Here is a 26795-nt window from a genome sequence, read left to right as displayed (position 1 = left end):
AAATCCCCTTCTCATACCTGTCCTAATAGCTTGTTTAATAAGCCCTCCCTCCTGTTCAAGATCCCCCTCTCTCCTAGGGAGGGATCACTCCTGTGGCCTGTTCATCTGTTGCTTCTTAGCCCCACGGTCCCTGGCTCAGGTCAGGAGTTCATAAAGCCTTGCTGAGTGCACAGCCTTTTCACCTAATCTGCTCTGATCAACCCAGAGCCCAGAGTAGCTCTTGTGCATGCTTGGTTCCAAACCGTTCTGCTCTGCTTCCCAGATTTCTTCTGACTCCTTTTGCTTCAATGACCCTAAATCAACACCCACGTGAAAAACGAGCTTTGCCCAAGACTGCAGCACAAGTCTCCTTGGAGGTGAATGTCAAACATGACCTTTTTTAAAAAGAATTTATTTATTTGAGAAAGAGAGTCTGTAAGCCGGGGGTGGGGGTGAGGAGGGTGGAGGAGCAGAGGGGAAGCAGACTCCCTGCTGAGCAGCGAGCCCAGACCAGGGGCTCATTCCCCTGACCCAGACGTCATGATCTGATCCAAAACCAAGAGTCTGATGCCCATCTGTGGGAGCCACCCAAGCATCCCAACCATGACTCGTCTTAATGCCACTCAGTAGCTAAAGAGATGCTGGGTGGGAGGATGCATCACTGAATTTTGCACATTTGGGCTGATAATTCACCTCAGGAAGAAAGGCTCCTTTCACTGCATACCTGCCCAGTCATCCCGAGGTCTGCACATGCTGGTTTTGATAACCTGTTGGTGTAAGGAGCCCATTGCCTGTCCAGGGTCTAGCTTCTGGAAAGCACTAACTGCACATTTGTGATTTAGTTGAAGATATTTGAGTGCTGCACACGACACAAGATTTGGGGCTGAAGATGCCCCTATTTCCTTTCTGAGAGCTCAGGAAGGAGACATTGGCTTGTGAACTGTGGCTTCCTGGGCTCGTCCTCATGCTCAGCCTTGACTCTGGTCCCAGCTCATCAGAGGGTAGGAAGGAGGCCCTCAGGAGGTTGCCCCAGAGGAGCACAGGTCGGCTGCTGCGCAGGTCAGGGCACCTTCAGAACCTCACAGGGTCAAGGCCATTGGAACAGTTTTTCCCTTTGGTGATCCACCCAGTGTACTCATCTCTGACTAGTTTTGTCAAGGAACGAAAAATCCACGGAGCTTTCCCAGCGCAGGTTTAAAAGTATTTCCTTTTCCTTATCTCTGCCAGGTTTTGACAGTTTGGAATAAGCCGTAGAGGATTTTTACCGTCTCTCCTGAGGATCCCCTACCGCCTGTGCGCAAACATCCTACACCTGTTCTAGCTTGAGGGCAATGCCCAGCCCAGCGTTCCAGAAAAGACCCGACTGTCCAGTAAGGGCCGCTCTGCAGAACTCCCTTGGCAGGAGAATCCCGTCAGAAGCCAGGTGTGTGCAGGGAGAGCTGCGTGTTGCGGACTTTGGTCGCCCGGGTTCGGGGTGTTGGGGCTGTTCCGTTTCGCAGCGTTTTGCGGTCCGTGTCCGCCAGAGCGCGCGCAGTCCTCGTCCCGCAAGGCCGCGGGGACCGGGAATCCCCGGAGGCAGACGCCCCGCCCCGTGCCCGCGAACCCCGCAGGCGGGAACCTGCCCATTCCTCCTCGCGGTCCCGCCTCCGCGGGCTGCTAATCCTGCGAGGGCACCCGGAGCGCCCACGCTGCCCAAGTGGCCGCGGCCCTAGCTCCTACGCCGGGTGCAGTCGCGCCGCGGACGCCCGGGAGGCCCCCAGGTAGCGAGCCCGGGCGCCGGGTCAGGACGCCGCTCCGCATCCTGCCGGACTTGCCCCCGCTCTTCTCCCCTGCACACAGGGGGGTTCCGGGGCCTCCCCTGCCCCCCCGTCCGTCAGGCAGGAGGACGCCGGTCGCGGGGCTGGCGCGGGAGCGCTCAGAGCGCCCCCACCCCGACCCGAGGGGGCCCAGGGCCACGGGGACCTACTCCACCTGGCGCCCCCCAACAGGTGCCCCAGGGCCTCGGGGATGCTCCTGCCGCCCCGCGGTCGGAGCACTCGTACTTGCGGGACACCAGCGTGCGTCGCGGCCTCGGTGAAACCGTTCGGTGCGGCGTCCGCAGGGACCTCTACCTCCTTAGTTAAGACGGTTGTGCGCGCGAGGAACAGCAGCTGATGCAACAGTGAAGGATCTGCCCCCGGTGTCTCCGGGGGCCCCCATCTCGCAGGGCGGCCCTGGGCCTGAGGTCAGGGAACCACAGAAGCACCTGCCCCAAGGCCTGCACCTGGCTCAGGGCTCCTCTCCGTCGCGGCCTCACCTGTTTTACCGGGCACCCAGTTCGGGAACCGCTTGGGATTCGGGGGTGGGTGGAGGGAGGATTCCTGACGTTTGGGGGTCAGGGCGCTGCAGTAAGACTCTGGGGCAGAGGGTGTGCGACAGGTAACCGCCCATGACTTAATCCTAGAGGAGGAAACGCGAAGGGTGCTTGTGTGTACCTTTTGGGCAAAAAGGCCAGGGGACTCGAGGTAGAAAAACTATGTCATGTAGGAATTAGTAAGTGTTGTGGGCAGGTTAGCCCTATGGTGTAATGGTCAGCACTTTGGACTCTGAACCCAGTGATCTAAGTTCAGATTTCTGTGGGACCTTACTGTGATCTTTTAAAATTCCATTCCTAGCTCCTTTGGGGAAACTGATCATTTTCCACCTTTACCAAACCCTTTCCATTCCAGCCCCTATAAATTTCCATCTACAGACGCAAGACCTAAATAGAAGGGGGTGGGGGGGGAGTCCTGTCTCTTTCACTAACTTCCAATACAATTTTCTCTTTCATATACGATATGCTTATGAAAAATTATATATTTACTTTTTATTGATTGCATGCTATCAAATTTAAAAACAAACCAGAAGAAAACACTTAAAATAGAAAGACAAACACTTGAAATAACTAAAAATCGTATCTCAATTTTTATGTTTTTCTGTTTTAGACTAGTATGATAGGGTAATTAGTCACATCCTTTAGGCATAAAAATGCAATATTTGGGGATATAATTCTGTGACAGTTATAGAATAGAAATACTTTCAAAAGAGGAAGAAGAATTCATGAATGTTTTTCAACTGTTAAAGCATGCCATATTTTTTTAAATTGAGGTATAATTAATATATAACATTCCTTTCAGGTGTACAACATAAAGATTTGATATTCATACATATTGTGAAATGATCACCACAGTAAATCTAGTTAATGTCCATTACCATACATAGTTACAATCATTTTATTTACTTGTGATGAGAACTTTTCAGATCTCCTCTCTTAGCAACTTTCAAATACGCAATACAGTGTTATTTATGATAGTCACCTGATGTACATTACATCCCCAGACTTATTTCTATTGTAATGGGAAGTTTGTACCTTTTGACCCTGTTCATCCATTTTGCCACCTTCTGCCTCCACAGCCACCAATTTGTTCTCTGTACCTATGAGCTCTTTTGTCTGTTTTTGTTTTTGATTCCACATACAAATGAGATCATATGGTATTTGTCTTTCTCTGTCCTGCTTGTTTCACTAGTATATTTTTAGAGAATGCTAGTGCATATCAAATTGTTAGAGCTTCTAGTTTCCAATGGACAAAATCCAGTCATTGATGAGTCTTTCTTAATATACAAATTTTACCATATGCTAGCAGTTACATTCTTTGGAGTGATTTGAATTTATGAGGAAACATTTTAGGACATCACTGGAAAGCAATGTGTGAAAGCACAAAAATACTGTGGCAATTCATAAAGACTCCAAGGAATTAAAATTGCTTGAAGACACAGTTCTTGGTTAAAACAATGAAATAATGGGCCAGCTCCCTCCATCATCTCTGTCAGACTGGTTCATTTCTAATTTTCAGGTGGATGTTTTCCTTGTTTGTGTACTTTGATTTAAGGGGATGTAAGATGGTTTATTATGATTTTGTAAGCTTTCATTGAAGAGTATTTTTATTAAGCTTCTGTTGCTCAAAGATGCAATAATTTCCAAGTAAGTTTTTCTGACTTAAACAGTGTGTTTGGTTAATTCATATTTTGTATTTAAGTCACAAATCTATGTGGAACCTAATTTTTTCCATGGTTGAGAGGTAAATGTCCACGTTAGTGTTCTTCTATAGGCAAAGTTAATTGCACCATCAGAATTTATTTTAAAATCATCTTTGCCTGCTGAATTGATATACTTTGTCGTATGTTAATTGCCATGTATCCTTGTATCCATTTTTTTAATATATCTATCCCCCCCCCATGTATACTTCTGACAATGCTAAAATGTTCTGATGTTCTTTTAATCCACTTAAATTCCCTTGGAGCATTTTTCCCTTTAGAGTATTTGAAATTTTCAGGTACAGGGGAATAAGACAAAGAGGGGGAGGCTGGAGATTCAGCTTCTGGTAAAGAACTGAGGACAAGTAGGGTGCTGGTGAGCATATGAATGGACTAGCTCTGGGGCAGAGAATTGGAGGGGCTGGATTCCAGTGCTTTGGATCTCTTAGTTTCATAAAGACACTGGTGCCACTGAACACGGTAGTTTCCTTGGTGAACCTGGCAGGCTTTGAAGAGATCCACAAGTCATAGAAGGGCTTCGGTGTTTGTTTGAGGATGTTTGGAATATGATAAAGCTCATTGTCTGCACAAATCAAGCCAAGGGTCCGAAGGACATTTTTTATTTTCATGATCCATGCCTCCAGGACAGTCTGTGACCCTCTTATTTTCTCTCTTCCATGATTCCCTGTTCCTTGTCTATTTCTGTGACAAGCCTCCATTTTTTTCCTGATTATCTTCCCTGCCTACCTTGAAGTAAACTGAGGTACTGACCCTTGCTCTTTCTGAGCTACACTGAAGGACTGCATTTAAGATCTGAAACTGTCCTAAGCACATGAACAGCCTCAAGCTTCTCTGCACCTGGGTGCAGCTAGAGATGTACAAATTGGGTGGCGGCGTCAAATCCTGAAATCACACACTAATTAAATTAATTTTAATTTTATAAAAAATTAAATTTTTATAATATGTGTGAATCAAAGCATATATCTGCTCCATGTGGGAAACTCAAGAGGCTTCATTCCAAGCCAGATACATCTGACACAGAGCTTTAGGAATGACACAGCTGGAGAATGATGAGCAAGTCCAGCATGATCCTTGCTTTCTCTGGGTGAGCTCTCAAAATGTTCCACTCATTTCCACAGACAGGAACTCCTTCAAAGTACAGGCACTGCAGCAGTATATAGACCCCTGCAGCTATGAGCTGAGTGTACATCACCAAGTGCAGAAGGACAAGTGTGGTTCTTCCTCTTTAGGCTGATGGCCCAGAGGAGCATGGACTGGAAGCTTGTCCTCCAGGTGAATTCAGCCACTACCATGCAAACAATGGTTCAGTTTCCCCCTTTCAGTGGCCACTTCTTCTTTGGGGTCAATGAAGGAGAAAGACTCAATGGATATTTCAGAACAGGCAGAGCAGATTAGGGACCAGCAGAGAAAGTGAGCCATGTTGGGTTCCAGTGAGGATCAAGTCAGGGTAGACTCCAGGTCCTGTGGCTGGCACGTGGTTATGAACTCACCTGCTGCCCCAGGCGCTGTGCTAGTCCGTGGGCACTCTGCAGATAACGAGGCCTCAGGACTGGTCCCTGCACAGGGGAGCTTGCAGGCAGAGAACTAAGGCAGGTGAAGTGAGGGCAGGGTGAGGAGAGCTCAAGAGTGTGGCGGGTAAAAATGAAAGTGTGCAGCTTGAGGAGGAAAGAATTTCACCATAGCTGGTGCCTGGAAGACCAGTGCCATTGTGGAAGGAGAAGCAGAGGTTGGGGCAGCAGCATCCAGGTGTAAAAGGCTCCTCAGAGAATTCTCTCCTTGCTTACCAGTCTGCAGTCCATATTCTAGTTTAAGCAAGAGTCCTCCTTTTTCTCTACTATCAATCATCAATGTGAATTCACAGAATCTTCCCCCTCCACCAATGGTTTATGCTTCATTATTGCCCTTAACTACATTGGTATTGAGATTTACCCATATTTAGCCAGCCTTCAAGCTGGCTTCTGTGTCCTTGGGACATACCATCGTCATACTTTCTGGCTTAACCAATCATTGCAGACTTGACTCCTGTCTACCCCGTCCTAGCCCTGAAGTCAGCTGTTTCTCAGAGATACCCAGGTGTCTTTCAGCAGGGAAAGGGACTAGAGACCAACATTTGGGAGCTTAGTATACTAATTGCGTCTATGATGTCTGTCTCTTAGTCCTTTTGATGGAAAGATCTAGGAAATGCATGTGCATTCATGTGCATGTACATTCATATCTTTCTATGTTCTTATGCACATGCATATGTATGCACATATCCATATATGTACCTGTGTTAGGAATCATGAGCTCACGCCGATACCTCCAACTCCAATCTGTCTCTGCAGTATTCTTTCTTGCATTCCCTTATTCCATATTTGTATATGTCCCCTCTCCCACCCTGCGACCCCTAACTCCAGCAACATCGGCATGCTGACCCACCTGTTTTCTGGAGTCCTAGGGTAGTTTCAGAATGCCTTTGGCCATCCACTACAAAAACCCCTCTACTTTTTTTTTTTTCCAAAACCCCTCTACTAAAGAGAGTTGAAGAGTTGTTTGAAGTTCCCCACACCTCCCACCCCCACCTCCCTGGCTAAGAGTAAAAGTGAACCCTCAGAAGCCATGCTCATAAATTACATTCTTTTCCTTTCTGTGTCATTATGATGATGGAATAGAGTTCAGTTCACCTGCTTTCAGTTTTGCTTTTCTTTCTTCCACTTCCCATCCTTGTTGATTTTATATTAATTTTTGAAAATATGGAACATTGACATGCTTTCAAAAAGTAAAAGTTTGCCAAAAAGTATACTCAGAGAAATGTTCTCCCCATATTCCTTTAAACTCAATCCCCCACAACTATTACTACCCTCTGGTTTTCCTAACTCCCCTTCTTTCTTAAAAAAAATTGTAGCATAGTGTAATGTTCATCTGCACACACCCTCCCACACACACACACTTAACAACATCTCCTGGAAGTCACTCTATGTCTTTTATGTAGCTGCCTAGCACTTTTCCTTTGGGTCCATATGTCACTGGTCATTCAACCCATCTTCTGAGACTGGACATTGAAAGCTAGTTAACATGCTTTTAGGGGGTAAGCAAGCAAAATAAACTGGAGATTGTTGGTCTTGCCAAACAGGAACATCTTCACCACTAAACTGAGTGAACAAACCAGGTCTACCACATGCACATTTGGATTAATATTTTTGCTTTTGACATCTTGCTCTGTGAATTCCCATTGTATAGAAGAATTTCTATTTTCTTGTCACACTCTAGGCACTCATTTAAAGTATTTTGACTGCTAATTTTCTCTCAACTTCTTCTGCAAATGTATCAGGAAGACTACTATTTTTCTTCTTTATTTGTCCATGGAATTTAATGCACAAAATGTTTCACTTTAATGTATTCCAATGTTTTCTACCATTTCACATTTTAGCTTCTTTGCTTCTTGTTTTTCTCATAACATTCCAAGAATCCAGTTCCTGAGGGTATGGACTCCAAAAGATACTTCCCAGTTAGTGTACATAAATTGCTTTGGAGAAGAATTTGCAGCCCGTCACCATCAACTTGAAATGAATATAATAAAATCATGCAAAGACATAGACAAAAGAGTGAAAGAAACCCCCACCCAAGCAAAAAGGCAGTATAAATGTACAGTAACCAATGGTCTCAGGCAAAAGTAAGGTTTTTCCTTTAAGTGTAAGAAACTGTGCAAGGAAATATAGTCATGTCACCTCAAAATATATTCTATTTATTGGAAGGTTAATTAACCTGTTGGAAGCAAACATAGTTTGTCACCTTCCCTTTATGTCTTCTTGAGGTAAGATTTGCTTCTACTTTGAAATGAGCGAGAATTAGGGAGAAAGGAGGTAGATACCGCACATTTCTAGAAATCAGGTACAACGTCAGAGCTGAATTCTAGTAAGCGGCAAGCCCTTACTTTCTGAGGCCCTCCCCCTCCAGACTCGGGGATCAAAAACATTTAGCAGAGGATGGTTTCGATCCATCGACCTCTGGGTTATGGGCCCAGCACGCTCCCGCTGCGCCACTCTGCTCCTTGGGGAGGATGTAGGCTCTTACCATTTACCATATGAAGGATCGGCCCCTCCACCCGCGTTTCACACCATCCCGATTTTCCCTTCTGCGCTGGCCCCGGGCCTCGGCCTCCGCAGGGCCGCCCCCTCCAGGAAATCAGCCGTGCTTCCCGGAGCCGCTCTGCGCCAGTCCCAACAGGAGCCCTCCGGCGCCCCGCCCCTTCTGCCCCTGCGCCCCCAGACCCCCACTCCTGCAGTCCCCCGCCCCCCCCGCCCCCCCGCACCGCCTTCCTCTGCTCTGTCATTAGCTCCTGGTGCTCCCCGCCCTCCGCGAGCACTTGACCGGTCCCCGCGCGCAGGGGGTGTGGGTGGCGGGTACTCTGGAAGGGGAGGGGAAACCATCTTCTCTGTACCCTCGGAAGTCCTTGGCTGGGAACTCTGTGACGAGAAAAGTTTATGAAGGTGTACACATCCTGCACCTCCTGCACCCACCGAGGGCCTGAGGTGCGCGGGGGACAGGGGAGGCCAGGCCCGGAAGCAGGAGGACGCAGGTCACACAGATGCAAGCTGGTGCCTTCTCCCTCCGAAGGGTCGAAAGCCCTGTTGACCTCAGTTCTTTGATGGATCTAAGAAAATGTATTAATTTTTAGTTTGTTTAGCCTTTTTCTCATTATGAGGACTGGAGTGACAATTTCTAAACAACTCATATGCTGGATGGGAAACAAGAAGTCCTCCAATTGGCTTTAAAATACTTCTGTCTTATCAAAGACATGTGTGTAGCTTGAGTGCTTCTTGGCCATTCCTTCCTCTAAATTAATGACCCCTGGCAACACTGTGGAATGAATTAACTAAATGGATGAATTACCATGAGACCCTGAGTGGTTTCTGAGCAGTATGTATCTGCCCATCTATACTGTTTAGTAGTAAAAATTTATTATTTCCATCTGGATTTTCAGGCAAAGGGCATGGAAGGAGTGTTAATGGTCAAGACTGGTCAAGTAACTAGACTGTGCCTATGAGAGTTTGTAAGACCGCTTCATCGGGAGCAGACTTTGGGCCTCCTGGTACCAATGCAGGCAGACTGCTCCCACGGACCCAGATTGGGGTCCCACAGAACCAGCCAAGAGAGTCCTTTGCTTCATGCAAGATAGAAATCAAACATGAGCCAGAGAAAGTGAACACAGTTTGAAGAGGCAGGGTAAGCATCAGAACCGTACTCAAATAAGACAGAGATGTTGGAATTATCAGACCCAGAATTTAGAACAACTATGATAAATCTGCTAAGAGCGTTCATGGATAATATGCAAGAACAGATATGGCAATGTTAGGAGAGAGAGAGAGGGAAAGTGTATGAAAGGACCAAAAAGGATGCTAGATGTTAAAGGCACTGTAGTGGAAATGAAGAACATCTCTAATGGGCTTATCAGCAAACTGGACACTGCTGAGCAAAGAATCTCTGAGCATGAGAATATCTCAATAGAAAACTGAAAAGCAAAGGGGGAAAAAAAGACCAAAGAAAAGAGAACATAATATCCCAGAACCATAATAGGCATAATGGAACAGAAAAGATATTTGAGCAGAAAAGAACAGAAAAAATATTTGAAATAATGACTGAATAATTTCCCAGATTAATGTCAGATACCAAATTACAGATCCAGGAAGCCCAGAGAGCACCAAACAGGATAAATGCCAAAAAAATTATGCCTAGATGCATCATTTTCAAACTACAGAAAACAAAAATAAAGAAAACATTCCTGAGAGCTGCTAGAGGGGGAAAAAATTACCTACAGAGGAGCAAAGAGAAAACTCAGAAATTATGCAAGCAAGGAAAGTGGAGTGAAATCGTTAGTGTTGAAAAACTCACCAATCTAGACTTCTGCACCCTATGAAATTATCCCTAAAAAGTGAAGAAGAAAGAAAGACTTACCCAGACAAAATATTGAGACAATTTGTTGCCAGTGGACCTGTCTTGCAAGAAATATTAAAAGAAATTCTTTAGAAGGAAATGATATAGATCAAAATTGTGGATCTATGTGTGAACGAGCATCAGAGAAGGCATAAATGAAGGTAAAATAAAAACTTTATATTTTTTATTCTAAATTGATCTGACTGGTAACAGGTGGTAAAAAATAGTAATCCCTACAACATATTTCCTTTTGTCTATGTGTGTATGTATGCATATATTTGTTTATGTATCAATGAAATGAATGGCAACAACTGATACAGGGAACAGGATGGAGGAATTAGAATCATTTTGCTATTATAAGATACTCATACTACCTTAGAAATGGCACAAGGTTATTTGAAAGTAGGCTTGGGTTAGTTCTAAATGTATATTGCAAATTCTAGTACTACCACTAAAAAAAGTAAAAAAAGAAGTATGACTGATATGCTAAGAAAGGAGAGAAAGTGAAATAATAAAAAATGCTCAGTTAAAGCCACAAAAGACAGAAAAAGAGTAGAAGACAAAAAAGAATGAAAAACAAAGGCAACAAATAGAAAATTGTAACAACTATGGTTAATAGTAATCCAGCTCTATCAGGAATCACTTTAAATGTCAATGGCCGAAATACACCAATTAAAAGACAGAAATTGTCAGAGTGGACTGAGAAACAAGACTAAAATATATGTTGTCTACAAGAAACTCACTTTAAATACAAGGACATATATAGACTGAAGGCAAATGAATGGAGAAAGGTATACCATGTTAACACAACGAAGTAAAATGAAAGCAGGAGTAACTATATTAATTTCAGCAGAGCCAACTTCAGACCAAGGAAAATTATGAGGGCTAGAATGGAGCATTATAGAATAATAAAGGGTTCTATTCTCTCTTACAAAATCAGCATCTCCAGCTTATTCAACAACAACAAAACACGCATTCTTAAACTCACATGGAACATTCACCAAGGTAGACCACATTCTGGGCAGTAAAACACTCTTTAGCACATTTAACAGGATTGAAATCATACAATGTCTGCTCTCAGACCACAGTGGAATTAAAGTAGACATAATAACGGAGAGATGGCTGGAAAATCCCCAAATATATGGAGACTAAACCACACACTCCTAAATAACACATGGGTCAAAGAAAAATTCTCAGGAAAAATTTTTAAATATTTTGAATTAAATAACAATGAAAATATAACATCAAAAAAATTTTGATACAGTGAAAGAAATGCTTATAGGGAAATTTATAGCATTGAATGCATATATTTGAAAAGTGAAAGATCTGAAATGAATCATCTAAGCTTCCATCCTAGGAAAGTAGAAAAAGAGGACCTAATTATCCAAAGTAAGCAGAAAAAAACAAAAAAAAAAAAGAAAAAATTAGGGCAGAAATTAGAAACAGGAAATCGATGAAACCAAAGCCTGTTCTTTGAAAAGATCAATAAAGTCAATAAAATCAATCAGCCTCTCTCACAAGGGAGAAGGGAGAGGACACAAATTAGTGCTATCAGAATTGAAAGATGGGACATCACTACAGATGCCATGCATATTAAGAAGGTAATAAAGGATTGTTATGAACAATCTTTATGCCCACAGTTTGGATAACCTAGATGAAATGGACCAATTGAAATTGTGAAGACAAATTTGCCAAACCATACACAAGAAGAAAGAAGTAATCTGAATAGGCCTATATATATATTTTAAAAATTTGATAATTATTAACATTCCAAACAGGAATTTCAGGCCAGATAAGTTCATGGTGAATTCTTCCAAACATTTAAGGAAGAAATTATACCAATTCTCTATGATCTCTATTATACCAATCATAGAGAATCTCTATGATTCTCTCCTTAAAAGAGGACTGAAAAATGTATTCTAAGATAGCCCTGGTGGCTTAGCGGTTTAGCGCCCCCTTTCAGCCCAGGGTGTGATCCTGGAGGCCGAGGATCAAGTCCCAAGTCAGGCTCCCAGCATGGAGCCTACTTCTTCCTCTGCCTGTCTCTCTCTCCTTTCTGTGTGTCTCTAATAAATAAATAAATAATCTTAAAAAAAATGTATTCTATAAGGTCAGCATTACCCTAATACCAACATCAAACAAAGACTTTACAGGAAAAGAGGGCTACAGACCACCATCATTGACAGATGCAAAACTCCTCAGCAAAATAATAGCAAATTTAATCCAATGGCATATAGAAATATTCCAGGTGTGCCAGGCTGGTTCAACATTCACAATCACTTAATGTAATCCATCACACCAACAGGCTGATTGAGAAAAAGAACATGATCAGATCAAAAGATGTAGAAAAAGCATTGAACAAAATCCAGCTCCCTTTCATGATAAGAACTCTCAGTAAATGTCTGTGCCTTCTACTCCATTTTGCTGTGAACCTCAAACATCTCTTTAAAAAAACAAACAAAAAACCCACAACTCTAATAAAAAATAATACATATATTAGAAAAGAGAATGATTTCTGTTTGTGGAATTTTATGAAAGAAAGTGAAGTCTTGAATTTCAAGCTTTGCAGAGGATAGACTGAGGGCCATGTCTTGGAGTGGTGTGGAAAGCAGGGAAGAGCTAGCAGGAGCCCCAATTGGGAACTCATAAAGCATAGAGAGGGCAGCCATTCATAGACTTTGGAGGTAAATTCAGCAGAGTCTGGCAATCATTTCCATGCTGGGGGAGAGGGGGGAAAGGAATTCTGAGGGAGGCCCAAGGACAAGTTCCAGCACCTCCATAGGGCCTTCACGAAGTAAGGTGCAGGTTTGGTCAGTGCCAGTATGTCTGAGATTATTGTGATGCTGGTCATGCTATTAGCATAAGGCTCATAGAACTAAAATGCTTAAAATTATCTAGGAGGTGGATACCACCTAACCTTGGTGTGGCGGTTGTTTCAGATCCATTTTTAAAATGTAGTTGCAGACAATGACCCCATAACAACTCCAAGTAGAGAGAAGACCCCAGGGCTTCAGGAACCAACACCCATGAGTACAGGAGCCTAAGGGGGAGCTGCCCGGCGACTAGGTTGGTGGAAACACACGTGCCCTGCAGCCAGTTAGCTTTTCTTTCTCTCCCATGTGGAGGTGGTACAGTTTCACAGCAACACCTCTCACCCTTTCTGACCCAGCATCCTGTTCACATCAGTGGTATCCAGCACACAGTCCTGTCCCTCCCTCACCCAAGTGACAAAGTTCTGGTGAGGCGCCAGGACAAGTTGTCTGTGTGCCCTGCCACCAAGGCCAGGTGACATATTTAATGGCACCTGGAAGGAGGAGTTGTTTAAGAAAAGAACATGAGCCAGAAAATTTTTTCAGTTGGAGAGGACTTTTGAACCAAATTGGTTCCCACAGATCTTGTTTGTATAGTGTAACATTCCCTCATTGGTGTCTTCAAGTTCTCTTCTAAGAGTACCTGGTATCATCGACCATCACTTTGGATTCCATTCCACTTTTAGGTGTCCTTTAAAATCCAGTCTTTGGGCAAGAAAAGTTGCACTCCCAGAGAGGGTTGGCTTCGTGGCGGGCAAGCTGTGCATTTGCACCAGGCCAGACACTTGACTTAATGCTCTGCCGTTGCTGGTTGGAAAATCTTAGTAATCTTTAAAAAAAAAGCCCTGTGTTTTCATTTTGCACTAGGCCCACAGGTTATGTAGCAAATTCTTCTCACAAAAGCTCACAAAAGGAGCAATCATCCGATTCCACTGCTCCTTACAGGGAGGAGCAAGAAGGTGAGCACAAGGCCACCCTCTACTTGACAACAAGTGTGCCCGTTACTGAGAGTGAGGGGATGCACCGCTAGAATGGAATACTTTAAGACACGCCCTAGGATATCAAAAGAAAAAGACCCACTAAACCATGAAAACTTTATTCTAGGGTTTAATGAATGTTTTCCAGCCTTTTATTTAATCTGAGTACTTCAGGCCTTGTTGGCCTCCAGTTTCTTGTCAGGCTTCTTGTTTTCTGTTGTGTTTTGTTTTGGTACGTTTCATCACTAATCATGCTTTTTACTCTTTCAAGATTCCATCGTGTAGCTCTACTTTTCAAGATATTCAGTGATGGCCTAGAATGCAGAATCATGGAAGGAGGAGGAATAGCATAGCACTCAGTTTTTACAATATGCACATTTTATCTTTCTTTCTTGCCTAATTCTTCTGAATTATATTAAAAGTCAAATGTTAAGTGAAAAAATGCAAGTTTCTTAGGAAATCTGGAGAGTAGCTACAAAAGTTTAAAATTAGAAAAGTGTAGCTCAAGTCTAGCTCACAGCATAGACTGCTAATTCGTGCTGAATATGTCTCTAACTCTTCTACAAAGTGCCCCAGGCAGGTAGACTGGTTGTCTGTGTTTCTATCAGATTTAAATCCACATTTCCATAAAACCTCTAAAAGAAAAGCCCCACTGGGGTTTGAACCCAGAATCTCCTATTTATTAGGCAGGTGCTTTAACCAACTAAGCCACAGAGCCTTATAATCCATCCTATTTTATCATGCCTTAATCTGTGTTTTATTTCTGTCATTTCTTGAGGATTTAACAAGAAGGTGAACCTGGACCACAGTCAGAACCAAAGAACACTCTGTGTGGAATGAGAACTCTGCGGAGAAGCCCATCTTGCTTGGTTCTGAGACCCATCGCATCCCCTCAGACCCACAGGAAGCCTGCCTTTCCAACTCTGTGGGTGAGTGCTATTGGAAACCAGACCCAGGCTTTTGACCTCCAATGATTTTGTCTCTCCCACATGCCAAAATGTACTCCCTCTCTCCAAATCTGATTTATTTATAATATCAATGCTAGGATGGCATCATCTAAACCAGGTAAAGGCTCAGATGAAGTTCCTTGCATGAGAATGCTCAAGTAGGATTCTTCATAACTTGAGTACCTGTGTATTAAGGTATAAGTCATATGTCTTCCAACGGACAAGCACAGGAGGCATAGGGTAAACTGTACATGCTCCCATTCAGAAAGAACAAAAACAGGGGACACGCTGATGCATAGCAATTCTAGAATCCAGTGGGTGCATGATGCTACTTGATTAGGGCTCAGTAGTTCTCAGACATGTTTTCCTGGACTCTTGGCTTCACCCTGAGGATCAACCATCCTGTGGATACGAAATTTCTCTTACTCACTGAGTCATCCTCCTGGCCTACTTCCTTCTCATAGAGTCTGGGAGGTTCAAGGTCCTCTTTCCATTTCACGCTGTCCTCTATCCCTTTCAGTTCAAGCTTTCAGTATCTGACAACTGTGCTCTTTACACCCCCGTGACTTCATAAAGGCCATTGGAGCTTATTCCTTTAGATTTGGAGTCAGCAAACTATGACCTACAGGCCAAATCTGGCCATCTACCTGTCTTTATAAAGCTTTACTGGACTGCAGCCACACTTACTTTTTTCATATTATCTGTGGCTGCTTTCTTGCTACAACCACAGATCTGACTAGTTCTGACAGCGACCATGTGGTGCACAAAGCCTAAAATATTTACTGTTAGGCCCCTTCAAGAAAAAGCTTTCCAACGTCTGTATGAAATCAAAGCTGCACTCGCAAACCTGATGAACAGAAGCCCATGTCTACCTTGGCTTCCTATGAGGCTGCTGGCAGACCACAGCCTTAGGACTTGTGGTTTTGTGGCAGAGGATATGTAGGGCATGTCCTGAAGAGCCTTAGAGGTTTGTTTTTCCGTTTAGAGATCACCTTAACTCACTGGGGAATGCCAACAAAGGTCTTACCATCACACCTTTGGCTTCATCTTTAGGCCACATTTTCTGACACTGCTCTGGACTTAATCCTTGCCTGAAAGTCATTTCTTAATTTTAGCCTTTATTTTCATCTGGAACGGCTGGAAATAATAAACAGCTTTTCTTTCAAACCCTGTTTTGGCTCATTTGTATGTAACAGATATTCCCTTACCTTAAATCTTCCATCTCACATTTTCCCACAAACAGCAAGAAAGGCTAAGCAAGCTGTCACAGTTTGGTCCAGAAGTCTCTTTAGTTAAATCAGCCAGCTCATAGGTTTGTTTTCTGCATTCCAGAATATTGCAGGCATAGTGTTTGTAAATTCTCTACTGATTCATTAAGAACCCCTTTTCTTCCAAGTTCAGATAACATTTTCCCTGGGGTCCACATGTCCCATCGGTGACTGACCCATAAACCTTGTTGGGATGTGTTCACACCTAAGCTTAGACCTTTTTACGGACTCCCCCACTACCCCATAAATTATGATGTCTCTTGGGACAGCTGCTGAGCGCTATTTCCAGCACTTTACAAGCAGCTCACCTTTTTACCAAGGGCTCTTTTTCCAGAATCATGGAATTGTAACCCCACTTGATCATGAATCAGTATTCCTGAAGGTACAAGAAAGCCCCTCTGCCAACACCAGAGGCTCTCTCTGCAGCTGTCTCCTCTCTGGTATTGCTTCATTTTTGCTTACTGCATTGGCTTCCCTGAAATGCTATCTTTGTGTCCCCCAATTCAGTGACACTGCCTGGCTCGGAATTCCCCCTAGGTATGCCTCAGAAACTGCCTCCAGGCACCAAGCTGAAGTTTGCATTTACACTGCCTAAGAGTGAAAAAGCAAAGTTTTTTCCAATTTCAAAAGTCCTCATACAACTATTGTGACTAATTTCCCTTCGTGTGAACTCTGAGCTTGTGTAGAATGGGAACATTCTGCACTTGGATACAAAGTGCTCCAGAAGGACATCCTCAATGCCACATCCCACCAGCAGGATAGGAGGGTTCTTTAATTCCCAGTCCTCCAATAATTGATTTTTCTCAGTTTTTTACTTTTTACTAATGGCGGTAGAGTACTGTCTCTTTTTACTTTTTATTTCTGTGCTTAATGATTTTGGAAATTTTTGCACAATATTTGTCAGCCTCCATTCATCTCTCTCCTAAATTGCTTGTCCTATCCTTTGTCCATTTCATTTTGATCTTGCTGCTTTTGGTGGCCTCCTATTATACCATCTATCTATTTGGCCCCTGCTATTTGGGGACAATTTAAATATACTCTCCCATGATCACATTTATCTATTATATTTCTGTTATGTCATTTGTTTAACATATTCTTCATTTTAGTGGAAGCAAATACTAGAATTGTATTTCTTTGTCAGTCGTGCTTTTGAAGTTTTTAAAAGTTCTCCGCTCACTGGCACATGAGGATATTCTCCTTCATATACTTCTAGTAGCTTTATTTTTTGCTTTCACATTTAAGAAACTTATTAGCTGATTCTACTATGTAGCCCACATGAAGAACAACGGTAATGGAATATTTTTGGAATCATCTGTGTCTGTTTATACTTGATGGCTTCTGTCTCGGATCTGTTTTGTTGTAGAAGCCTGGAGTCATGTCCAACCCCAGTGCCTGCCCAGTTCTCACCCCAGCTCTGAGAGATCTGGGTTTCTTTCAGAGCTTGGAAGGTGCAGGACTCTCCTAGGCTGTAGCTGCTTTCAAGGAGTTGACCCTAGCTCTGGCAAGAGACAGAACCCAGAGCTGCCCACAACAAGGACTGGAGGAGGCCATTGCTTGTACATGAATTTATCAAGCAAAGAGAAAGATCTGGATGTGAACCCAGCCAGTCGGAACATTCAAAATAAGGGCTGGGCTCCTTCATCGACTGATTCTGGGAAGAGTCATCATCAGACCCTGTTTGCTTGTCCTGTTCCAGCAGACATGTCTCATGTTGCCCTGCTTTCCCTCCACTACCTGGGGGACATGTCACACACTCGGTGTTCAATGTCGTTGTATAAATTCATTACGTTCCAGCCTGTGCTCCAGGATTTTATTTCAGCTCCGTGTCCTCCAGAGACCCTGAATGTCCCATAGGGAGCTTCTTTCATGGATTCGTAAATTCCCCCATGACAACTTTTAGCACACTTGACTGAATGTAGTCAGCACAGTTGAGGTGAGTCCCCTGAGAGTGCCTGGCAGAATTCAGGTTCTAGGGACCCCCCACGTCGGAGTTGGGGCGGGGGGCGGGGGCTCTTACTGTCTGCGGCCCACACCCAGCTCGCTGTGCTCCTCTGGGAACTCCTGGGCTGCCAGGGTCAGCGTCCGGTCATTACAATCCAAGTCACGAATTTGAACTGCTTTTGTGTCCACTGCGGACTTCCAAATGTCCCCGCAGGGCAGGCTGGTTTCCCGCGTGTCCCTTGGGGCCCGGCCCTGCTGCCTCCAGCGCTGGGCGGTCGGGAGACCCGGCTGGACGAGAGCGGGAAAAGCAGGGCCTCTTCCGGGAGGATTGGGGCGGCGCCTGCAGGGAGCAGAGGAAGCAGGTGCACCCCTGCGGGGCTTTCTGCTACTCTTTGTCCCTCCTCCACGCATTTTTCTTTCTGTATCAAATAAAAACAGCGATTTCTCTGAAGCACGGGCGGTGACCTAGCCCGGGGAGCTCGGGAAGCCTGGGCGTTTTCTGAAAGCACAAAAAATGTGCTGTGTTTCCTCTTTCAAAACCCTCCTCGTGCAATTCCACAGAAACAAGTCCTTCGGTATTTCGTGCACGGCACAAATACACTAGTTCCGATAAAAAAATAATTGCAAAGAGTCTGTGCCCAGCCACCGGGATGGCCGAGTGGTTAAGGCGTTGGACTTAAGATCCAATGGGCATGTGCCCGCGTGGGTTCGAACCCCACTCCCGGTAGAGCAAGTTTTCGTCTCGGCAGCCCTTCCTGGGGGGAGGCTGGCCTCCTGGGACGCGCGTCCCGCTTTTCTGGCCCTCCGCAAAAACATTATCCTTTCTTGCCTTCAGGCAGTAGTACCTGCGTGAGCTCTTTTTTGCCCCAACCCCATCAAATTGCCAACATAAGGAAGACAAGTCGACAGTCTTCCTAATGAGATTGATACTCCAGCCCTTGGGTTCCAGGGGAATGGAACCTTGGAGGCTTTGGCCTTGAGGCCACAGGAAAGGAGCCCTCCTCCGTGGCCCCTGTGAAGCGAGAACTACCTGCCAGGGGATTCTTACTGCTTCCAAAGGTGGTTCTCAGAACGATGCTGGGGCTGCCCCTCCAGCTGGCTCCGGAAAGCAGAATTGAACCTGCACCAGCACAACATGAGTGTTTTGAAATATAAAAATGCTCCCTCGGTGCAGTTTCCTTTTGCCTTTCTCCAGTGAATGTTGTTGAGCATCTTTCTGTTTATGAGCCACCAGTATTTCCTATTCTGTGTACTCATTTTTTTCTATTAGCTGTTAGGTCTTTCTCTTATGATTTGTAGGAGCTCTTGAAATATGAATCAATGAAGCCTTATTCTGATATGTCACAGATATATGACATATATGATATGTCCACTTTGTTATTTGCCTTAGATCTTGGCAACAATTTGGGACTATGCAGCTTGAGTGGTCATTCTCTTGGTTCTATTCTGACTTACACATACCTTCCCCACTACAAGGTCAACAAGTGTTGACAGAGGAATGCCATGCTTTCTTCTAGAATGTCCATGATTTCTTTTTTGTATTTAGATCTTTGATTTATCTGATTTTTCCTGTGTTTTAATATGTGAGATATATATCTAACTCTACCTTATTTCCAGAAGACTGCCAGTAATCCCAACACCATATTTTTTTAAAGATTTATTTATTTATGATAGACATAGAGAGAGAGGGTCAGAAACACAGGAGGAGGGACAAGCAGGCTCCATGCCGGGAGCCCGACGCGGGACTCGATCCCGGGACTCCAGGATCGCGCCCTGGGCCAAAGGCAGGCGCTACATCGCCGAGCCACACAGGGATCCCCCCCAACACCATATTTTTAATTTAAATTCAACCTAATTAGCTTAGAGTGTATTATTAGTTTCAGAGGCAGAGGTCAGTGGTTCATCAGTTGCATAGAACATGTGTGTGTTCATCATATCACATGCCCTCCTTCATGCTCATCACCCAGTTACCCAATCCCCCACCTGTCTCCTCTCCACCAACCCTGTTTGTTTCCTAGAGTTCAGTGTCTCTTATGATTTGCCTCCCTCTCTGATTTCATCTTATTTTATTTTTCCTTCCCTTCTCCTATGTTCATCTGTTTTGTTTCTTAAATTCAACATATGAGTGAAATCATATGGTATTTGTCTATCTCTAACTGACTTATTTCGCTTATATCATCTACTTCCATTCAGGTCATTGCAAATGGTAAGATTTCATTCTTTTGATGGCTGAGTTATATATATATATATATATATATATATATATATATATATATATATATATATATATCTTGATCCATGCATCTGTTGATGGGCATCTGGGCTCTTTTCATAGTTCGACTATTACAGACATTACTGCTATGAACATTAGGATGCATGTGCCCCTTTGGATCACTATGTTTGTATTCTTTGAATAAATAGTGAGTAGTGCAATTAATTGCTGGGTAATAGGGTAGCTCTATTTTAACTTTCTGAAACCTCCATACTGTTTTCCACAGTGGCTGTACTAGCTTGCATTCCCACCAACAGTGCAACAAGATTCCCCTTTTTCCAAATCCTCTCCAACATCTGTTGTTTCCTGACTTGTTAATAATAGCTATTCTGAGTGGTGTGAAGCTGTATCTCATTCGGGTTTTGATTTGCATTTCCCTGATGATGAGTGATGTTGAACATTTTTTTGTGTCTGTTGGCCGTTTGTGTGTCTCCTTTGGAGAAATGTCTGTTCATGTCTTCTGCTCAATTCTTGATTGGACTTTTTGATTTTTGCATGTTGAGTTTGATAAGTTGTTTATAGTTTGGATACTAGCCCTTTATCTGGTATGTCATTTGCACACATCTCCCATTCTGTAGGTTGTCTTTTCCTTTGCTGTGCAGAAGCTTTTTATCTTGAAGTCTGAATAGTTCATTATGCTTTTGTTTCCCTTGCTTTCAAAAACATGTCTAGCAAGAAGTTGCTGTGGCCGAGGTCAAAGAGGTTCTCCTCTAGGATTTTGATGAATTCCTGTCTCACATTTAGGTCTTTCATCCATTTTGAGTTCATTTTTGTGTATGGTTCTAGAGAGTGGTCCAGTTTCATCGTTTTGCATACTAATGCTGTGTTAGCATGGGGAGACCCCCATTGATTGAAATGCCAGACCACTAAATTCTGGTTCTCTCTAACATGTATAGGACCAGATAATTTGAAAGACTGAACTTTGGAACTCGACAACCAGTGTTCTAATTCTGGCTTTCCCACTGACTCTGAATCTTGATTTTTTTCTTTGTCAGATGGAGGTAATAATCCTTACTTCATGAAACACAGTTGTAAGGATTAAGTACCTGGTAAATTTAGAAGTCTCTTTGCCACTATGTAGGTTAGTCCCTTTGCCCCTTAGAAGAAACTCACACTCTTCTTTTATAGCAGTCCTTAACAGAAACCTTGAAATCAGATTAAAAATCAGATAAAAATTTGTCCTGATAGTTAAATTGCTTCTATGTTTTGAGGCCAAACACTGAGATTCCACATTTGAATCTCAGTGATTCCACATTGAATCTCTGATCCTGGGGACAGCTCAATGGATCATTTACATGAGCGGCCTTGGATTTCAAGTCTGAGCCTTGAGCTTCATGTTTGCTCCTGGCCTTTCTGGGCAGAAGGAAGGAAGTTCCTCCAAGAGTTCATCTGTCTCTTCACAATCAGAAATAAGTTGGTTTGAGGGACAGCTGGGTTGCTCAGTGGTTGAGCGTCTGCTTTTGGCTCAGAGTGTGATCCCAGGGGTCCTGGGATTGAGTCCCACATCCAGTTCCCTGCAGGAAGCCTGCCTCTCCCTTTGCCTAAGTCTCTGCCTCTCTCTGTGTGTCTCTCGTTAATAAAGAAATAAAATCTTAAAAGAAAAAAAGAAAGAAGTTGGTTTGACAAGACTCAATTCCCATGGCGAGGCAAGACTCATCCCTACCAAGGTGGGTTTTATCATCTTTTTCTTTCCTGTGGATCAGGGGAAGAGAGAGAGGATGAGTGGAAGTAGAGGGTTTATTTTTTTCTGGAATGAGACTTCAGATGGTAAAGATTTTACCCAAATTGAAATTTGCTAAAGAGAAAAAATGCAGAAGTCTCTGAGTGGTCAGTAGGAGATGTTCAGACTGCCATGCCAATGGCACTAATGTCCAGATTCTATCCATATAGAAGTTATCCCAAGTCATATTTCCTCACCAGAGTCAACTAATCTGAAACTACCATTCCACACCTATCTCTGCCACTGGGAAGTTCTGTACCTGTTGTATCAAGTGTCTGATTTTATTAAATTCCTCCAATCGTCAGTGATACTGGCAATTTCTACTCAACTCTAACCTCTGTTGTTTCTTGAGACAGGCAGAATTTTATGACGGCTCCCAAGGTGCCCTCCCTTGCTGTATAAGCCCTGTAAAATCCTGTATAGGTAGTAATTTTCATCTAATACATAATTAGCAATAGCTACCAATTCATCCCTTAAACTAATTTTTTTCAACATCCATTTTGATATTGGGAATGCAACACTGAGGGGGTAAAAAACTTTTTCTCTTCCCTCCCAGGCTTTCTGGGTAGAGGAAGAGACTCACAGGTATCTGTTATTTTCAACTCAAGGGGGAAAAATGAGACTACTTGGATGGTTTTGTCTTCATACCGAAATTGTAAAGCCCGCCACACTCCTACCACCTCACTCTGGGCCGTCCTGTTTTTACTGGTTTGTATTAGTCAGCCTTCCCAGAGAAGAAGAACCAATAGGATGGAATATATATCTTGGCTCCTGTGATTAGAGAGGCTGATAGTTTTCAGATCTGCAGGCAACAACCAGGAGAGCCAGGAGACCGATGGTGTACTTCCAGTCGGAAGACCAGCTGGCTTGAGACTCAGGAAGAGCCAGTGTTTCAGACTGAGGCTGAAGGCAGGAATAAAGTGATGTCACAGCTCAAAGGCAGTCAGGTAGGACAAGTTCCCTCTTCAGGGGATGGCCAGCCAGTTTTTCTATTCAGATCTTCAACTGATTGGATGAGGCCTACCCACATTAGAGAGGAAGATGGTTTACTCAGTCTACTGATTTAAATGTTAAACACCCCAAAACACCTTGACAGAAACACCCAGAATCGTATTTAACCAAATATCCAGGAACCCCATGGCTCAGTCAAGTTGACACATAAAATTAACCATCATATGTGTAAGAGAAAATATGCTCTAAACATAAGGAATAATAGTCTTCACCACTCTTAGCACAGGAAGAATGAAAAAACAATGCAATATGTATATTTTTGCAGGAGTAGTATATTCACATGGCTCCAAAATGAGAAAGTATTAGAAGGTAAACTGAGAAGACTGGGGTCTCCCTCCCCGCATCTCTCCAGTTTTCACCAGCACCTTTCCCTTAGTTTCTTATGCAGCCTTCTTGACTTTTTAAAATATTTGCAAATATGAACATAATCTTAGTTTACCTACCTTTTTACATAAAAGGTAAAATATTTACCCATTGTTCTGAGCTCTGTTTTTCATTTAATAGATTTTGGAGGGACGCCTGGGTGGTTCAGTGGTTGAGGGTCTGCCTTTGGCTCAGGGCGTGATCCCAGGATTTCGGGATTGAGTCCCACATCAGGCTCCTGCGGGGAGCCTGCTTCTCCCTCTGCCTATGTCTCTGCCTCTCTCTCTGTCTTTCATGAATAAATAAATAAATAATTTTAAAAATAGATTTTGGAGATCTCTATTTTATCAGTACTTAGCCTGCAAATAGCTTTGCATACTGCACAAGTGTGGCTTATTTTCAAATGAGTATATCCAACCAGGAAGGAGTTGGATCTGAAACTTTCCCACTGCCCTCTAGAGAAGGGGATGAGAACAAAGTGCAGGTTTATTGGGATAGAGGGAAAAGGAGGATATGACATCCTTTCTTTTTTTTTCTTTTCTCTTAGGGACAAAATATTTTCTGCCTGAAGCAATACAGTGCCCAAAGATACTTGAAGTAGTTTGGAAGGAGCTGGTGATCAAGAAAAACTATATATTCACCCAACAAATACTTGAAATGAACAAATACATTCTTCAGAATGTAATAATTAGTTATTTTTTAGTAAAGATATTCAAGACATAGAATTCAGTAAAAAAGAGGTATAGAATTCAGTAAAGAAAAATGGGGCACAAAAATGTTTTCCCAGGATGATAATCCTTTTTAAAAATGTATACACATATGTATATAAATATATATATATAATAAAATGTGCTTAACAGTGTTGACTTTGGAATGTGGGAATATATATTTATTTTTCTTAGCCATATTTTTGTGTGTTTTAACACTTATATAACACTTATATAATTAAAAAGAGGAGAAAAATAAAGAAGTAATGAAAAAAATCAATCCTTTGGATCTTTTTTTAAAAATTAGTTTCAGGGGCAGAATTCAGTGGCTCATTACTCATATAACACCCAGTGCTCATCACATCACATGTCCTCCTTCATGCCCATCACCAAGTACCCCATCCCTCCACCTCATCCCCTCCAGCGACCTTCAGTTTATTTCCTACATTAAGAGTCTCTTGCAGTTTGTCTCCCTCTCTGATTTCATCTTATTTTTCCTTCCCTTCCCCTAGAATCCTGTTTTGTTTCTTAAATTCCACATATGACTGAGATCAGATGATAATTGTCTTTCTAGCATTATACCCTCTAGTTCTATCCACGCTGTTGCAAATGTTTAGCTTTCAATCCTTTGGCTCTTTATACCAAAGATATACCCAGCACAATGGAGAAAAGATGAAATACTTTAAACCTTGATAAAGAATCTCTTGCCTTGACTTCGTAGGGTTGACGCTCAGGGTTCCTTACATAGGATAGGAATAGGCTGGCCTACAGTCCATATATGGTATTAGTGATGAGGAGTGTCAAAATGATAGAAACGTACAATTAATATTCTGGTTTATCATCAGAATTCTATGAATTCAATAGCCTAGACAGGAGGATACCTACAAAAGTGGTCACTCCCTGGTGAAAAGATAAGTTTGTTCTTCAGGGGCTATGGAGTATAATAGTTCAGAACAAGGTCTTTGGAACAGATTTCCTAAATCTAGTTAAGTCTGCCCTTTATCTGAGACCTTCATACGGGAAAAGTTCATGGACACATGGACATGGCAGCCCAAAAATCTTGTCTCACAGTTCTGGCTTTGCCACATATTCTCCCCTGAGACACAGTGTCTTCATTATTTAGAGATAATAGCCCCTATTCCACTGAATTGTGAGGAGACTCTCTCTCTCTCTCTCTCTCTCTCTCACACACACACACACACACACTGTATATAGTGCAGTGCCTCGTAAGTAGTAAGTGCTCAGTATATATCCGTTCCTTTGCCCCTTAAAAGAAAAGCATTATCTTCCTTTATAAACTGTCCTTAATGAAAATGTTCCTGGTTAATTTCTGTAGCTTTTAAAATTGTCTAGAATTTCTCACTTCTCTAAACCTGTATCATCAACCTCTATCAGTCAAACACCTGTGTTAGATATTCTCTGTGGAACAGGCAACATGTCACCGTAGACTGCCTCCAGCTTGGCAGTCTGACCTTGGTCCCTAGGACCCCTCTGCTGTACTTTTCCTCAGCAATGGCTCTGTATGTGGTGGGGCTAAATGGTTACTGCCCTTCTAGTGACATCAGATGACCAGCTACCAGAGTGAGGAAGAAAACCTCACCCCCAAATATAGAAACTCTGCAGACCAGCAACATTTACTGAAATAACACCGTGGGAGAAAATGACTGGCTGCAACACTTCCAGAGGGAAGAGGGTTTTGTCAAAACTTAAACTTCACAGATGGGGAAAGGGCTTTGTTAAGGACAATGAAATACGCCCATAAAACAGGCACCTATGTAATCTAGGGCTGAAACACAAGACCACCCTTCTGCTTCCTCTGCACACACAATTCTACCCCCTTCACTTCCTCTGCCATGAAACATACCTGTGGTCCTGGGATCCAGAAAGATAAATGAATAAAACAAGGGGAAGAAGTCTATCCTTTCCAGAATCATTGACACTGCCTTTAGGGTGAGTGGCTGAAAAATCCCTGTGTGGAGGGTGGAGAGTCTTCTTATTTTTACACCTTCTGCTTGGTTTTAGGCTCAGTTTTGTGTCCTCTGGTAAGATGGTTTCCATGTAGTGTGGTCGAGATTTTAAAACTCCAACAGCTCCCAAACACTGGGAATTGTGAAGGCAGAGAGCTCCTAAGAAAAGAACTATACTGATGATTCTGGTGAGGACAATCTCTCATTTTCAGAGAGCATAACAGGCCCAGAGGCTAAAGTGTGGGTTACCCATACACATTTTTGTTATCACCTCATAACACATGGTCCCAGCTGACTTCCTGGACATGTGACCTGGGCAGAGACACAGGGCCCTGTACTCAAAAGAGCCTCAGACTTGTTTTAATGCTCTGGCGTCATTGTCCTGAAATTGCTAATTTTTAAACAAGACACTCTACATCTTCATTTTGCACTGGGCCTCACAATTATGTAACTGGTCCTACATGTTGTCTTCTATTTTCCATTGTCAAGAAAAGGAAATGATTCTTTCTGATATACTGTATTCTGCCCCTTGTTCAAGGTATGTTTGGTGCAGAGAGATGGCTTCTCAATCTCAATTTTGGGGTTTATATTGCAAAACTGAATTACAGAAAGAAATCAAGAAAGAACAAAAACAATTTTTTTAAAGATTTTATTTATCTATTCATGAGAAATAGAGAGAGAGGCAGAGACATAGGCAGAAGGAGAAGCAGGATCCCTGTGGGGAGCCCGATGTGGGACTCAATCCCAAGACCCCAGGATCACGACCTGAGCCAAAGGCAGACGCTCAACCTGAGCCACCAGCTGCCCCAAGAACAAAATTTTTAATATAGGTTACTGGACAGTAGG

General features: G+C 43.1%; 3 long non-coding RNA genes and 3 other non-coding genes across 9 annotated transcripts; 2 read left to right on the top strand and 4 right to left on the bottom strand.

The window, feature by feature from the left end:
- The first annotated feature begins 241 nt into the window (after positions 1-241).
- On the top strand, positions 242-24227 carry LOC118353425 (uncharacterized). 4 transcript variants are annotated; one of them, XR_004812332.2, is made up of 4 exons: positions 242-356; positions 1207-1402; positions 14532-14682; positions 23823-24227. It is a non-coding gene; the product is annotated as an uncharacterized LOC118353425 (long non-coding RNA). The 4 variants fall into 4 exon arrangements; XR_004812331.2 differs by lacking the exons at positions 242-356; positions 1207-1402 and adding an exon at positions 1617-1739; XR_004812333.2 differs by lacking the exons at positions 242-356; positions 1207-1402 and adding an exon at positions 1921-2203.
- On the bottom strand, positions 8010-8081 carry TRNAM-CAU (transfer RNA methionine (anticodon CAU)). Its single transcript has one exon. It is a non-coding gene; the product is annotated as a tRNA-Met (tRNA).
- On the bottom strand, positions 12162-18209 carry LOC112674410 (uncharacterized). Its single transcript, XR_003145410.3, has 2 exons — positions 15131-18209; positions 12162-14067 (listed from the first exon to the last, which is right to left on the bottom strand). It is a non-coding gene; the product is annotated as an uncharacterized LOC112674410 (long non-coding RNA).
- TRNAI-AAU (transfer RNA isoleucine (anticodon AAU)) lies at positions 14398-14471 on the bottom strand. The gene has a single exon. It is a non-coding gene; the product is annotated as a tRNA-Ile (tRNA).
- On the top strand, positions 18554-18636 carry TRNAL-UAA (transfer RNA leucine (anticodon UAA)). Its single transcript has one exon. It is a non-coding gene; the product is annotated as a tRNA-Leu (tRNA).
- LOC125754367 (uncharacterized) lies at positions 20145-26527 on the bottom strand. Its single transcript, XR_007408351.1, has 2 exons — positions 25847-26527; positions 20145-22921 (listed from the first exon to the last, which is right to left on the bottom strand). It is a non-coding gene; the product is annotated as an uncharacterized LOC125754367 (long non-coding RNA).
- Positions 26528-26795: the final 268 nt, after the last annotated feature.

The sequence above is a fragment of the Canis lupus genome, chromosome 35 (assembly GCF_003254725.2).
Source record: "Canis lupus dingo isolate Sandy chromosome 35, ASM325472v2, whole genome shotgun sequence".
NCBI classification, from domain to species: Eukaryota; Metazoa; Chordata; class Mammalia; order Carnivora; family Canidae; genus Canis; species Canis lupus.
This window is presented reverse-complemented; position numbering and strand designations above follow the sequence as displayed.